The following is a 13,887-nucleotide window of genomic DNA, read 5'->3' on the forward strand; positions in this document are numbered from 1 at the left end:
AAGGCTCTTGACCTTCGCCTCTCCTGAGTCTGTACAGGAGTTGTAGCAATGGGAAAAGACTGTAATTGGATATCACAAAGAAAAAATATACATATTTTGCAAAATTCTACAGTAGCCTCAACAGCACTCTGTAGGGTAGCACTATGGTGTAGCCAGAGGACAGCTAGCTTCCATCCTCTTCTGGGTACATTGACTTCAATACACAACCTAGGAGGCTCATTGTTCACACCACCTTCCATAGACTTACACAGTAATTATGACAACTTCCTGAGGACGTCCTCCAACCTACCAGAGCTCTTGCAGCATGAACTGGCATGTTGTCCACCCAATCAAAGTATCAGATAATGTATCTAGCACTGAAAGCATAAGCTACAGCTAGCTAGCACTGCAGTGCATAGCATGTGGTCAGTAGTTGACTCAAAGAGAGAGAAAGACAGTAGTTGAGCAGTTTAACAAATTCATTTCTTCCAAAGAAAGGAGAAGCAAGAGAGAAATAGAGTCATTGTTTTTCACTTTCAGTTTCACTTAGCTAGCAAATGCAGCTAGCTAGTTTTGCCTACTGAAACACCCTGCTCAAACAGAGGTGTGTTATGTTAGCTAGCTGGCTATGACTTTCCAACACAACACTGGAACTCTTCCAAGTCTAGGTAAGCTTTTGGTTTTACTAATTTATTGCCACCGGGGCCCCCCGGTGTAACAGCTTACTGACTGTACACTGTAATGTTACTGCAGGATTATAGCGTTAGTTTTATTAGCTATGCTGACGATGACGTTATTTTACTAATGTGCACCTAAGTCGTTAAATGGCACAGACCGCCATCTTAAATGGCACTGACCGACCGCCACTGCTCTCAGACCATAAGAAACAAGATTCTCTGTTCTGATGAAACCAAGATTGAACTCTTTGGCCTGAATGCCAAGCGTCACTCCTGGAGGAAACATGGCACCATCCCTACAGTGAAGTATGGTGGTGGCAGCATCATGCTGTGGGGATGTTTTTCCGCTGCAATACTGGGAGACTAGTCAGGATCGAGGCAAAGATGAACTGAGGAAAGTACAGAGAGATCCTTGATGAAAACCTGCTCCAGAGCGCTCAGGACCTCAGACTGGGGTGAAGGTTCACTTTCCAACAGGACAACGACCCTAAGCACACAGCCAAGACAACGCTGGAGTGGCTTCGGGACAAGTCTCTGCATGTCCGGACTTGAACATCTCTGGAGAGACATGAAAATAGCCGTGCAGCAATACTCCCCAGCCAACCTGACAGAGCTTGAGAGGATCTGCAGAGAATAATGGGAGAAACTCCCCAAATACTGGTGTGCCAAGCTTGTAGCGTCATACCCAAGAAGACTTGAGGCTGTAATTGGTGCCTAAGGTGCTTCAACAAAGTACTGAGTGAAGGGACTGAATGCTTATGTAAATGGAATATTTCAGTTTGATATTTTTTTCAAATTAGCAAACATTTCTAAAAACCTGTTTTTGCTTTATCATTACAGGGTATTGTGTCTAGATTGATGAGGGGGGAAAAAAAACGTTTAATACATTTTAGAATAAGGCTGTATCCAAACAAAATGTGGAAAAGTCAGACTTTCCGAAGACACTGAACATGTAATATATGTGTGGAGAACACAGTGCAACAAAACACTTACTTGCAGGTTCACCACTCGACAATGCAACAACAATAGAAAAATGAATAAAAGGGTACTAAAAAATAAAAGCTGAATTCATTTTTGGAAAACATTTAATACAAGAAGGCACTCGAATGAATTAAAGTGGGATATTTACACATGCTGTTGAATTGTGCGATAGATTGCGCAATAAGAAATAGGCATTGTGCAATAATATGAATAGGAGTCCAGTAGCATCAGTCATGGAGTGTGTGTAGCGTGTGAGTGTTTGTGTACATGTGTGGCAAGGTGCAGGGAGCCAGCTCAAGAGACTTGTGCCGGCGGTCAGTCCTGGTTCAAGAGTTCAGTAGCGTGTGCAAAAGAGACCTGTCCCAGTTCAAGAGTTCAGTGGTCTGGTGGCTTGCGGGTATGCCTCAATGTCTCTGAGCCTGGATGTCTGGGACCTGGTGCTCCGGTACCGTCTGTCAGATGGAAGGAGCAGTTACCGTACTAGGCTGTGATGCAACTGGTCGGGGCGCTCTCAATGGTGCTGCAGTAGAATTTGAAGAGGACCCAGGGAGGCATGCCAAATTTATTCAGCTGCCTGAGAAAGTGGGGGTGCCGTTGTGCTTTCTTGACCAGGCCAGTGGTGTTGTCTGTCTATGTGAGGTACTCAGTGATGGGGACGCTGAGGAACCTGAAGCTGCTGACTCTTTCCACTGCACTCTCGTTGATGTGGATTAGGGCGTGTCCTCCTCACTGCTTCCTGAAGTCGACAATCAATTCCTTTGTTTTGCTGACGTTGAGGGAAGGGTTGTTGTCTTGCCACAACACTGCCAGATCTCTGACCTCCTCCCTGTAGGCTGACTCTTCGTTGTCAGTTATCAGGCCTACAACAGTAGTGTACTGTCGTCAGCATCTTGATGTCTGGTCTGATCTGGTCTGGTCTGAGACGCCGAAGCTTCCCAACATTAGCTCTGACAAATTGAAAACTCTAGTCATTGGCGACTCCATTACCCGCAGTATTAGACTTAAAACGAATCATCCAGCGATCATACACTGTTTACCAGGGGGCAGGGCTACCAACGTTAAGACTAATCTGAAGATGGTGCTGGCTAAAGCTAAAACTGGCGAGTGTAGAGAGTATAGATATATTGTTATCCACGTCGGCACCAACGATGTTAGGATGAAACTGTCAGAGATCACCAAGCGCAACATAGCTTCAGCGTGTAAATCAGCTAGAAAGATGTGTCGGCATCGAGTAATTGTCTCTGGCCCCCTCCCAGTTAGGGGGAGTGATGAGCTCTACAGCAGAGTCTCACAACTCAATCGCTGGTTGAAAACTGTTTTCTGCCCCTCCCAAAAGATAGAATTTGTAGATAATTGGCCCTCTTTCTGGGACTCACCCACAAACAGGACCAAGCCTGACCTGCTGAGGAGTGACGGACTCCATCCTAGCTGGAGGGGTGCTCTCATCTTATCTACCAACATAGACAGGGCTCTAACTCCTCTAGCTCCACAATGAAATAGGGTGCAGGCCAGGCAGCAGGCTGTTAGCCAGCCTTCCAGCATAATGGAGTCTGCCACTAGCACAGTCAGTGTAGTCAGCACAGCTATCCCCATTGAGACCGTGTCTGTGCCTCGACCTAGGTTGGGCAAAACTAAACATGGCAGTGTTTGCCTTAGCAATCTCACTAGGATAAAGACCTCCTCCATTCCTGTCATTATTGAAAGAGATCATGATACCTCACATCTCAAAATAGGGCTACTTAATGTTAGATCCCTTACTTCAAAGGCAATTATAGTCAATGAACTAATCACTGATCATAATCTTGATGTGATTGGCATGACAGAAACATGGCTTAATCCTGATGAATTTACTGTGTTAAATGAGGCCTCACCTCCTGGCTACACTAGTGACCATATCCCCCGTGCATCCCGCAAAGGCGGAGGTGTTGCTAACATTTACGATAGCAAATTTCAATTTACGAGAAAAAAAATGACGTTTTCGTCTTTTGAGCTTCTAGTCATGAAATCTATGCAGCCTACTCAATCACTTTTTATAGCTACTGTTTACAGGCCTCCTGGGCCATATACAGCGTTCCTCATTGAGTTCCCTGAATTCCTATCGGACCTTGTAATCATAGCAGATAATATTCTAATCTTTGGTGACTATAATATTCACATGGAAAAGTCCACAGACCCACTCCGAAAGGCTTTCGGAGCCATCATCGACTCAGTGGGTTTTGTCCAACATGTCTCTGGACCTACTCACTGTCACAGTCATACTCTGGACCTAGTTTTGTCCCATGGAATAAATGTTGTGGATCTTAATATTTTTCCTCATAATCCTGGACGATCGGACCACCATTTTATTACGTTTGCAATTACAACAAATAATCTGCTCAGACCCCAACCAAGGAACATCAAAAGTTGTGCTATAAATTCACAGACAACACAAAGATTCCTTGATGTCCTTCCAGACTCCTTCTGTCTACCCAAGGACGCCAGAGGACAAAAATCAGTTAACCACCTAACTGAGGAACTCAAATTAACCTTGCGCAATACCCTAGATGCAGTTGCACCCCTAAAAACTAAAAACATTTCTCATAAGAAACTAGCTCCCTGGTATACAGAAAATACCCGAGCTCTGAAGCAAGCTTCCAGAGAATTGGAACGGAAATGGCGCCACACCAAACTGGAAGGAATAAGAGGAAGAAGAGGTTGTAGAGAATAAGGAAAGCAGAGGTTGAATCTAAGTTTGATGAAGATGGTGATAAAACGGGAGATGGTGTGTCAAAGAAGACTTCAAGTTCAAACAGAGTAAAATATCAGCTAGACCGAGCTCTGGAGGTCAAATGGAAGTGAATGGGGGAGATTTAAGTGAGGTGGAAGGTGTGGTGAAGAGCTCAGAGCCCAAGCCTTGCTTCGAGGGGTGCTTCTTTAGAAGCAAAGAAAAAGATTTTTGGCAATGTTCATGAAAAAGTGCTGAAAAATAAGTTTCAAATTCGGGATGCAGAAACGGTGTCTCCCGTCATGCCGAACTAGAAGCAACAAAAATAAAAAAAAGTGCTGAAAAATATGTTTCAAATTCATGACCTAGAAAAGGTTTCCCCAGTCATGCCGAACTCGCTGCATGCTAGACATGGCCTAAACAAATATTTTTGTCCATATTTATGAAAATATGCTGAACAATATGTGTTGGTGTTGAACTGTAGTCAACACCAACACTGTAGCTGTAGTCAATGAACAGCATTTTCACATAGGTGTTCCTTTTGTCCAGGTGGGAAAGGGCAGTGTGGAGTGCAATAGAGAGTGCATCATCTGTGGATCTGTTTGGGCGGTATGCAAATTGGAGTGGGTCTAGGGTTTCTGGGATAATGGTGTTGATGTGAGCCATTACCAGCCTTTCAAATCACTTCATGGCTACGGACGTGAGTGCCCTGGGTCTGTAGTCATTTAGGCAGGTTGCCTTTGTGTTATTGGGCACAGGGACTATGGTGGTCTGCTTGAAGCATGTTGGTATTACAGACTCATTCAGGGACATGTTGAAAATGTCAGTGAAGACACCTGCCAGTTGGTCAGCACATGCCTGGAGCACACGTCCTGGTAATCCGTCTGGCCCCGCAGCCTTGCATATGTTGACCTGTTTCAAGGTCTTACTCTCGTCAGCTACGGAGAGCGTGATCACACAGTCGTCCGGAACAGCTGATGCTCTCATGCATGCCTCAGTGTTGCTTTGTATGAGTCTCTGTGTATGGAGTACAGGTGATCTAGAATTTTTTCCCTCTGGTTGCACATTTAACATGTTGATTGAGATTTGGTAGAACTGATTTAAGTTTCCCTGCATTAATGTCTCTGGCCATTAGGAGCGCCGCCACTGGGTGAGTGGTTTCCTGTTTGCTTATTTCCTTATACAGCTGACTGAGTGCAGTCTTAGTGCCAGCCGTCCGGAACAGTCTGTGGTGGTAAATAAACAGCCACGAAAAGTATAGCTGAGAACTCTCTAGGCAAGTAGTGTGGCCTGCAGTTTCTCACAATATACTCTACTTCAGGCAAAGACTTCCTGAGATTTCGTGCACCAGCTGTTGTTTACAAATATGCACAGACTGCCCCCCCCTGCTCTTACCGGAGTGTGCTGTTCTATCCTGCCGGTGCAGCGTGTATCCCGCTAGCTGAATATCCATGTCGTCATTCAGCCACGATTCCGTGAAGCATTAGGATATTACAGTTTTTGATGTCCCCGTTGGTAGGATATTCGTGATCGTACCTCGTTTCATTTATTGTCCATTGATTGCACGTTGGCGAGTAATATTGACGGTAATGGCAGCTTTCCTAGTTGTCTTCTTCGGGTCCGGACGAGACATCCGGCTCTTCGTCCTCTGCGTCGCTTCCTTTTGTGAATAATTGGGACATCTGCCCTGTGGGGTGCTTGGAGAATATCGTTCTTCAACAACAACAAGCAGGACTCACACGATGTTCATGGAAAAGTGGTGAAAAAAATGTTTCAAATTCTTGACCCAGAAATGGTGTCTCCCGTCATGCTGAACAAGGTGCATGCCGGATAAGGCCCAAAAAAAGATTTTCTTCAATGTTCATAAAAAAGTGGTGAAAATATGTTTCAAATTAGTGACCCAGAAACGGTGTCTCACGTCATCCCGAATTAACGGTAAGCCGAATAGGTCCTAAAACAATGTTTGGCCATGGCCATGAAAAAGTGCTGACAAATATGTTTCAACTTCGTGACCCAGAGACGGTGTCTCCCATCATGCCGAATTAGCGGTAAGCCGGATAGGGCTTAACCCTCCCGCTGTCCTTGGGTCATTTTGACCCAACCCGACACTGTGTTGTCCTCGGGTCATTTTGACCACACAGTGTTGACTCTCCCGCTGTCCTTGGGTCACACAGTGGCCTTTTGGCTATTTCAGTTCCATGTCATGTTAGCACCCCCTAGCGGTGACAATTGAAACAACATGATTCAGAAACAACACACATTCTCTGAGTTGTGGACTGTGTGCATTTTGGGTATGGATTCAACATTCCCTGGGTTATGAAGACGACCATGGATACCATCTTAGAAATTGTAACCGCAAAAGGAAAGACATACAAGGTAACGTTTGATAAGTCTGGGTTTGAGCTTGAGACCGGTATACACTTCACCACCATGAGAGGTTTGCTGCACTACATGAGCACGGTTGAAAAGGTGACCTTTGTGACAAGACCCTTTCCCACGATGCAAGAGCTCTGCAGGACCAAGATTGAGAAGGATGGAGCAGGAGGAGACGATGGGAGATGGAAATTCCACCCCATCTCAAAGGCTTCATACAGGCCAGACCACATACAAAGAGATGGAGAACATGACCATGGGACTCCTGCGCATCTCAATGAATATGTCAGCCCGTATAAGTGTAATTGAAGTGTACCATATGTAACCCTGTTATGACTTGACATCAATAAATAAAGTGAATGACCAGTAATTTCAGAGATGTGTTCTTTTTATTCATGACAGTACAACTATCATTAATATTGTCAGCTCGCTCATTTCACCCAAACGGTCAGGATTAGCATGTTGTATAAACAGGGGGCTCATTTATCCAACCATCTACCATTCATCCAGCCGTGTCTGTTTTATCCAACCAGGGCTCATTCAACCAACCGTGGCTAGTTTATCCTTTCTAGCGCAGGCGTTCCACTAGCGACTCACCTCGACAACATCCGGTGAAATTGCAGAGAGCGAAATTCAAACTACAGAAATATAAATATGTGTGTAATACATCAAAATAAAGCTTAACTTCTTAAGTAATTATGTGTGATTAGTTAGTTAGTTAGTAAATAATTAATGAAGCCAATTTGTAGATCGCTGATTCATCATTTATGCTAAGGGTTCGTGCAGATATCCAAGAGTTTTGCAACATTCAGAATGAGACTGATGAGGTAATAAGAATGAATGATTTGACCTGTGACTGATGTAAGAGATATAAATATCTTAGAGTTTAGAAGGGAGATAGTAGCTTGTTAAATACCTTTTCCCGTGGTGCCCCAGATTACTACTTAATTAATAGTTATATGATTAATTTAATTGCGTAATAATTGAACGTGGTATGTAATTAACACATTAATGATAGTAATGAGGACAGAACAATGCTTGCTTTTCTCCGTCTGCTCCACTACAGATAGAGACGACTTCCTTGGCAGGTATGTTCCAGGTAGTACAGGCCAATATAATAGACAAGCCTGCTGGCCTTACTGGGTGGATAGGAACTGATAGGTTCTGACTTTTTCTGACTCTTATTCATGTCACTGGGAGAGAGAGGGGAATGTATAACCTTTACATTCTGTCAGAATATGTTATTGTTAGCCACCAGGGATTCTATGGGAGGAGAAGAGACACAGTCTGGTACAAGTCAACATGACAGCCGTGAGTTAGGGAGGAGTGAGCAATTTGGGGTCAGGTTAGATGAAGTGAGGAAGAACATGTATCATTCATCTTCTGGATAGCAACAGAAATGTATTGGCTGTTCAGATGGGTAAGGAGGGGCTCAGCATAGGGGAAATGGTTAAATACCAGTACTTGTGTGAATATGTTCCTTGTCTTATGCAGCTGTGGTGTGAGCTTTATTAAGCGTCCGTGAGTTTTATTACAGAACATTAATCCGAGCTGTTTAGGAGGGATATCACACCTGGCACAAATTATTATACTATTATGTATTTCCTGCAGGGGGTGCTCTATTTGCACCCAGATGGGAGTAGTTCAAAGTCCGGGTACAGGGGGTGGCTTGGGCCTAAAATGATTGTGTGAGCCTTGGTGAGGGCCCTGACCTTCAAGATCTCATCCAAGCCTGTCTGTTTGATTCCAAGTACTTTTCTTGCTGTGGTGTAATCCTTCTCAGCATATTTTTCTGGCAGACAGTGTAATTGCCAAACCAAGCAAAAAAATCTCTCAATGAAAGAATTGTAAAACAGAGTCAATATAGTATAGTCAACATTAAAAGATCCCAGCTTTTTGATAAAGTACAATCTCTGCTCACTCTTTTTGTAGATCAAGTCTGAACATTTACTCCACTGAAGCTTATTGTCCAAGAGGACACACAGATATCTCTATTCCTCTACAATCTCTACGTTCTGACCTCTGATAGATGTTGCAGAGGTAGGTGTTGTACACTTCCTGAAGTCTATGCACGTCTCTTTGGTCTTATTGGTATTGAGTACCATGTGAGATTCATCACACCACTCTACCAAGTCATTTAGGACCGGGCCACAGTGTTCCTCGTCATTATGCAACGGGCTGATCGAGGCAGTGTCATGAGCGAACTTAACGAGGTGTCTGTCAGGATGGGAACTATTATTACTATTAGTGTACAAGATGTACAGGAGTGGGGACAAACCACATCGCTTTGGGGAGCCTATGTTGGTGGTGCGTAGATATCTGACATGTGGGGACCCACCTCGACCCGCTGTGACCTCTGGCTCAGGAAGTCCAACAGCCACAAAACCAGCCCCCCATCTAAGGAGAAGTCCCTTATGAGTCTCTGTGCCAGAATGTAGGGTTGGATTGTGTTGAAGGCAGAAGAAAAGTCAACAAACAGAACCCTGACATGGGATTTAGTGCCCTGTAGATGTCTATAGACCATGTTGAGAAGAGTAAGAATGGCATCATCAACTCCTCGGCTGGGCTGAACTTCTGGGTGGCGCTGAGAATATGACTTTTCACAATTTTCTCAAACCATAGGATGTGTGCATTACATCCCCTGAACAATTTTAAAATATCAGCCTGTTCAACAACAACCCTCTTCAACATTTGTAATGATGCTTCCATTTGTTTAACCTCTGACACAAAGTTGTCTGATTCAAATCGAGAGAAGAAAACATTCAATTCATTAGCCATGTTCTGGCCCTCGTGTCTCCCAAAGTCAGCACTGGTTTTTCCCTCTGCCTATGTGCCTATGTGGGGGGGACCAGTCATGGATTTGATCCCTTGCCAGGCCACCCTTGAGGTTCCTGAGGAGAGGGTCCTCTCCACCCTTTGCTTGTATGCCTCCATGTCCACCAGTATCTGTCTTATGATCTCACGTTGTACATCTCTTAAAGCCTGTCAATTACCCTCAGCATAAACTGCCTTCTTCCTATTAAGTAGTGATTTAAAAAAATGTATTGGTATGGACGATTTTACAGGTCTTATTAGGCACTACCTGACTCAGAGGTTTACATAGTTTGTCCTCAAATACCTCCCATATAGTACAGTCAAAACACCCCTGGAGACCATATGCCTTCCACATAGTACAGTCAAAACACCCCTGGAGACCAAATACCTCCCACATAGTACAGTCAAAACACCCCTGGAGACCAAATACCTCCCACATAGTACAGTCAAAACACCCCTGGAGACCAAATACCTCCCATATAGTACAGTCAAAACACCCCTGGAGACCAAATACCTCCCACATAGTACAGTCAAAACACCCCTGGTGACCAAATACCTCCGACATAGTACAGTCAAAACACCCCTGGAGACCAAATACCTCCCACATCGTTGTCAAAACACCCCTGGTGACCAAATACCTCCCACATAGTACAGTCAAAAAAACCTGAAGACCAAATACCTCCCACATAGTACAGTCAAAACACCCCTGGTGACCAAATACCTCCCACATAGTACAGTCAAAACACCCCTGGAGACCAAATACCTCCCATATAGTACAGTCAAAACACCCCGGAGACCAAATACCTCCCACATAGAAGTCAAAACACCCCTGGAGACCAAATACCTCCCATATAGTACAGTCAAAACACCCCTGGAGTCCAAATACCTCCCACATAGAAATCAAAACATCCCTGGAGACCAAATACCTCCCACATAGTACAGTCAAAACACCCCTGGAGACCAAATACCTCCCATATTGTACAGTCAAAACACCCCTGGTGACCAAATACCTCCGACATAGTACAGTCAAAACACCCCTGGAGACCAAATACCTCCCACATCGTTGTCAAAACACCCCTGGTGACCAAATACCTCCCACATAGTACAGTCAAAAAAAACCTGAAGACCAAATACCTCCCACATAGTACAGTCAAAACACCCCTGGTGACCAAATACCTCCCACATAGTACAGTCAAAACACCCCTGGAGACCAAATACCTCCCATATAGTACAGTCAAAACACCCCCGGAGACCAAATACCTCCCACATAGAAGTCAAAACACCCCTGGAGACCAAATACCTCCCATATAGTACAGTCAAAACACCCCTGGAGTCCAAATACCTCCCACATAGAAATCAAAACATCCCTGGAGACCAAATACCTCCCACATAGTACAGTCAAAACACCCCTGGAGACCAAATACCTCCCACATTGTACAGTCAAAACACCCTTGGAGACCCTTGGAGTGATACTGTTGTTGTTCCAGATCTGGACAGTTTTAACTGTGGGTTTCTCCCTCTCTAAGAGCTGACAGTAGGTTGGCCTGGGGTAGTTTTATCTGTGGGTTTCTCCCTCTCCAGGAGCCGACAGTAGGTTGGCCTGAGGTAGTTTTATCTGTGGGTTTCTCCCTCTCCAGGAGCCGACAGTAGGTTGGCCTGAGGTAGTTTTATCTGTGGGTTTCTCCCTCTCCAAAAGCCGACAGTAGGTTGGCCTGAGGTAGACCACATTGTGGTCTGATGTCCCCAGGAAGGTCTGGGGGTGCCAGAGAAAGCATTAGGTATTGTCCCAAAGCACAAATCAAGTCTTATTTTTCCCAGTATGGCATTTCACATACCGGTGGTGCGTGAGCAGGACTTTGAGCAAAGTGCAGTTGTTAAAATCTCCTAAAATACATTTGGGTGTCGGGTGAGATGGATTCCAGTTTCTGTGACAGATTATAAATAATCTCTGATGGTTTTGCTATATTAGCTTTTGGTTGAATGTACACAACGGTAACAAACAGTTACCAACAAACAGTTGGGGGAATTTACAGGGCTGGTAGTAGGGTTGCAGTGACACAGAAACCGGTTCAATGTTGGGGGTACAAAGTCTCTCTCTCACCATGATCGATTTACACCACTGGTCCCGTTTTCCACTTAGTTCGTTTGTACCGGGTATGAACACGATCAACAAGATCAATCCAACAACCTATCACTGTAAAGCTATCTTTGACAGACGGTTTACAAACAAAGTGTAAAAAGTTAAAACATAAAAGATTGCCTTTTAAAATGATAACCTTGGATTAGCTAACACAACGTGCCATTGGAACACAGGAGTGATGGTTGCTGATAATGGGCCTCTGTACGCCTATGTAGATATTCCATTAAAAATCAGCCGTTTACAGCTACAATAGTCATTTACAACATGAACAATATTTGATCATTAGAAAACCCTTTTGCAATTACGTTAGCACAGCTGAAAACTGTTGTCCTAATTAAAGAAGCAATAAAACTGGCCTTCTTTAGACTAGTTGAGTACTTGGAGCATCTGCATTTTTGGGTTCGATTACAGGCTCAAAATGGCCAGCAACAAAGACCTTTCTTCTGAAACTCGTCAGTCTATTCTTGTTCTGAGAAATGCGAGAAATTGCCAAGAAACTGAAGATCATGTACAGCGTTGTGTACTACTCCCTTCACAGGACAGCACAAACTGGCACTAACCAAAATAGAGAGAGGAGTGGGAGGCCCCGGTGCACAACTGAGTAAGAGGACAAGTTCATTAGAGAGTGTCTAGTTTGAGAAACAGACACACCACAAGTCCTCAACTGGCAGCTTCATTAAATAGTACCCGCAAAACACCAGTCTCAATGTCAACAGTGAAGAGGTGATTCTGGGATGATGGCCTTATAGGCAGAGTTGCAAAGAAAAAGCCATATCTCAGACTATCCAATAAAAAGAAAAGATTAAGATGTCCCAAAGAACACAGACACTAGACAGGATAAAAGGTGTTATGGACAGACAAATCTAAGTTTGAGGTGTTCGGATCACAAAGAAGAACATTCGTGAGATGCAGAAAAAATGAAATGATGCTGGAGGAGTGCTTGACGCCCCAAAGTCTACTTGGACTGAAACGGAGATGATGACGTGGCAGGTGGCAGCGTGGTAAACACAGCTTGTCCCGTGAATTCATCTCAAAATGACAAGACGAACAGGTGGAAACAATTGATTTTCAAAGAGCTCACCGTTTTGGTGGCAGAGTAGAGGGAAGGCACCGTCTGATCATAGCTATACTAACCCACTACAAAATGAAAATTGACTTGTTTTACAACAGGGTAGGGATTTGAAGAACACCCCATTCTCTATTAAAGAACAATTTCCTCATGAAATAGTGGAGAGACGTTGTGCCCTGTACCCCACTTTCAAAGGGCTCCGAGCATAGAAGCATAATGTTCATCTAGCGGTGGATAAATTATATGTAAACAATTAAGTGTTTAAGGACTCGATGATTACAACGTGGCCGTGAGTCATCTATCTCCTGTTGAAGTAGTCCCCGATACATATTTGCACCGCATTACACAGTACAAATATGGATCATAAAAAATAAATAAAAATATTAGTGCATTATGGAACCGTGGACTATGTGTACTTAAAATAAGGTTGCATTTATGGTAATGCAGAATAGGTATGATGAATTTATCCTTTTTCTATTTAGGCTATATGGAACTTGGGACTATATAGACGTAATATCAGGCTTTGATTTAGGGGAAGGCGAGAATGGGTAAGGCTGAACAATTTTTTTTTCTTTATGAATTTTTATGTATTTAATTTGAAGATTGTACATTAGAAATACCAATGTAGTTTTTTTGTTTGTTTAAATCTGATATGTCCTAATTGTAGAGGTCGGGTATATTTAGACTTTAAAGCTGTTATATAGTGCGGCCCTTGTTCGCCGATGTGAATCGCCATGATTAGCTTTTAAGATAAAACTTTATATGAATAGGTGTATTATAGGGTTAGGATAAAGGATTATATTATTTTTTTAAACGGCATAGGTTCTCTATTGGAATAGGCCTATACGATCCTAAAATAATTGGTATTACCTTTTTACATTTTAAAAAATACATCTCAATATAAAAAAATGTAAAGGATGATTATTCTTCCGATACACACCGGCAAATGGATGGATTAGGTATTGTCAACGGGGTTGTTGTCTCTAGTGTGTGCTGGCTGGTTAACACTGGGATAGTGATTAAAGTTAACGGTAGAACAAATACAAGAATTGGCTTATGGAAGCACTTCTGTAAGTGAGAGAGGTATATTATATATTTCTATATAAGCTATTTATGCTACCTTTTTATATTCTTGATCCTAATGATATAG

Source organism: Oncorhynchus tshawytscha, linkage group LG05 (genome assembly GCF_018296145.1).
Source record: "Oncorhynchus tshawytscha isolate Ot180627B linkage group LG05, Otsh_v2.0, whole genome shotgun sequence".
Classification (NCBI taxonomy): Eukaryota; Metazoa; Chordata; class Actinopteri; order Salmoniformes; family Salmonidae; genus Oncorhynchus; species Oncorhynchus tshawytscha.